At 39.2% G+C, this 2,464-nt stretch overlaps 1 long non-coding RNA gene across 1 annotated transcript; it reads right to left on the bottom strand.

Moving 5' to 3' along the window:
* Positions 1-214: 214 nt before the first annotated feature.
* On the bottom strand, positions 215-2,162 carry LOC146717058 (uncharacterized). The gene is made up of 3 exons (XR_014915845.1): positions 2,052-2,162; positions 696-859; positions 215-401 (listed from the first exon to the last, which is right to left on the bottom strand). It is a non-coding gene; the product is annotated as an uncharacterized LOC146717058 (long non-coding RNA).
* Positions 2,163-2,464: the final 302 nt, after the last annotated feature.

The following is a 2,464-nucleotide window of genomic DNA, read 5'->3' as shown; positions in this document are numbered from 1 at the left end:
CTCTCCATTACCTCAGAAATATGAAGAAAACATGAGTATTTGTCTTGGAAATGGACAGCAGTGTTCGGCGGAGCACAATTACAGCCTTTTGTATTGGAGAAAATGGTGTGATCTCGGTCAAATGGAGCTTTTATCAGAAAGTGACCATCTTTTTCCGGCGCTCCCTCAGGGAAGGAGACAAGTCAGAAAAGGGACCGAGCGTCCAGTAATTTGACTTTATTTATGTGATATGTGACAGTGACGATAAAGCAGAGCAGCACCACAAAGCGCTGATTGATCTTTCACAGGCAATCACGATGAGCAAGGAGCAGAAAATAGGCCGGGCGGCGTCTGACGGTCTCATCTGTGAACGGCATTATCTGACACCGGTGAACCTTCACCCGTCACATCTCGACCCATTTCTGAAGGTAAAAAACACGACATTGCAGGTCAGGAGCGCAGTGATGTTGATGATTAATGAAGACAAATACAGACAGACCCCAAACATTTCTTGTCCTTGAGTTCAGTAACAGTCTGAATGGATGTTAAAAGTGACAGTTCTGAGATTTTAGTGTGGGCCACATCTGTGTGAGCTTTGTGATCGTGCACAGAGGGCATTTTACTCCTAACACAAGGCAGTGATTTTGACCCATGAGACATTTTGCAACAACATTTTCTATACGGACTTATTTGCAATGATTGAAGCAGTACTACACCTGAACGCCTCCTGGATGCTCCTCTGCTAATGCGCTCCTCACACTACATCTTCAGTGTGGGTAATTTTAGCTTCACACACTGCTCTGCAAATCCAATATTTTCACAGACTTCGCCAGCTCCTGACTTCATCTTCAAAAATATTAGATTTAATCTTCGCTTTTGCCTGGGAAGATACATATTTCATTATTCTGAGGAGACGGGAGATATTCGTAAGATTGCAAAAATACCTGTTAAAGCATGGGCCACTGCTGCATAACAGGTTAAAAATGGGACCAAATGATGGAGCAATTGTACAGCATGCTTATTTCAGAAATGGCTCTAACTGCTTTTGGGAAATGCAGTGCTTTTATAAAGCTCTTTTTTATGGAGCTGAACAAATAGGTGCAACCTTTCTCTCTGAGATTTTTCAGAATGTGTGTGCTTTGTTGTTGTCACAAGCTACATATTGGTGAATTAAAGGGGAAGCATTTCAAAAATTCACAGTGCCACCAAAATGATTACAATGGAACAACAGAGTACTGTAATTTGTGCAATGGTTGGACCTTTTTCATATTAGGCCTTTTTATAGAGATTTTAGGGGAGATGCTACATGTTCAGCGGTCACGTTGTTGGGTACATCATGCTAGTACTGCATTGGATTCTCATAATTCTCTGATTCAACAAATTGCCGAAAACATTCATCAGAGATTTGGTCCAGTTGACACGATTGACATGGTGATGGCACCAGAGGCGGAGCCAGACATTTGAAACACCCGGGGCTTAGCCCTAAAGGGTAGTATGCATGTTTGATTTTTTTTTTTTTTTGGGGGGGGGGGGGGGGTTTAGAAATGACTGAAAAATTAATAGGCTCTGTTTTGACTTTTGTTCAAAAAAGAATGACTTCATATAAGGAAAAATATATATCACATGTGCAGGACACCTTAAACTAGTTTTTTAATTAAGCAGCAACGCAGAACAAGGTCAGGGCTGTATCAAGACACGAGGACTAAACCCCAATTCAACCAGACCCAGAACTGATCCAGAATTAAAACAGGACTACAACAGTTCAAAATCAGGAGTACTTGGGATTTAACCAAGACAGAACCACAATCAGAACTAGATGATAGTAGCACTAAAAATCATCATAGACCTGCACTACACTTATTTTTTTAATTCTACCAAAGTCCACTATTTAGATTGAGAAAGGTTTATATAATTATTTAGCCTTGTTGTGCAAACAAGCCTGCATAACTTAATAAATATAGAATTTGAAAAATAGCAAACCTAAAAAGAAACACTAGGTACTAGATACATGAGTACCTATGATACGGTGATACTTTTGGTAAACAACCATTTGACTAACATGTGTGTCTCACCTGCTCTTGTTCCATCTCTGTTCTGTCCTCATTCTCCATCTCCCTCTCTGTCCCTCTCTCTCCTTCTTTGTGCTGACAATCATCAAATATACAGTTGAAACCAGATATTTATGTACTCTTCAGATCAAAACACAAACACTTTTTTTAATTGTAACATCAAATCAGACTAAATGTTTATTTTTTTAGATTGATAAATATAAAAAACACATTTGTTAACTTTAAGAGTAAAGAGAGAAACTATCTGTATTTCTTAATTGCAAATGGCACCAAATTGTATTCAAACTTGAGCCACACTTATGGAGGTCCACAGTTCTTTTTCTGGTGTTTTGGTTGATATCTCTTGATTTTCCCATTTCAAAGAAACAGGCTCTGTGTTTTGCCTTATATGCATCCACAGCTGTGCCACCAATTTA

This window comes from Copadichromis virginalis, linkage group LG2, assembly GCF_057382275.1.
Source record: "Copadichromis virginalis isolate Kocher_CV1m ecotype Utaka linkage group LG2, C_Virginalis_male_GT1.1, whole genome shotgun sequence".
NCBI classification, from domain to species: domain Eukaryota; kingdom Metazoa; phylum Chordata; class Actinopteri; order Cichliformes; family Cichlidae; genus Copadichromis; species Copadichromis virginalis.
The sequence above is the reverse complement of the archived record's forward strand: the minus strand, read 5'-3'. Positions and strand labels throughout refer to the sequence as shown.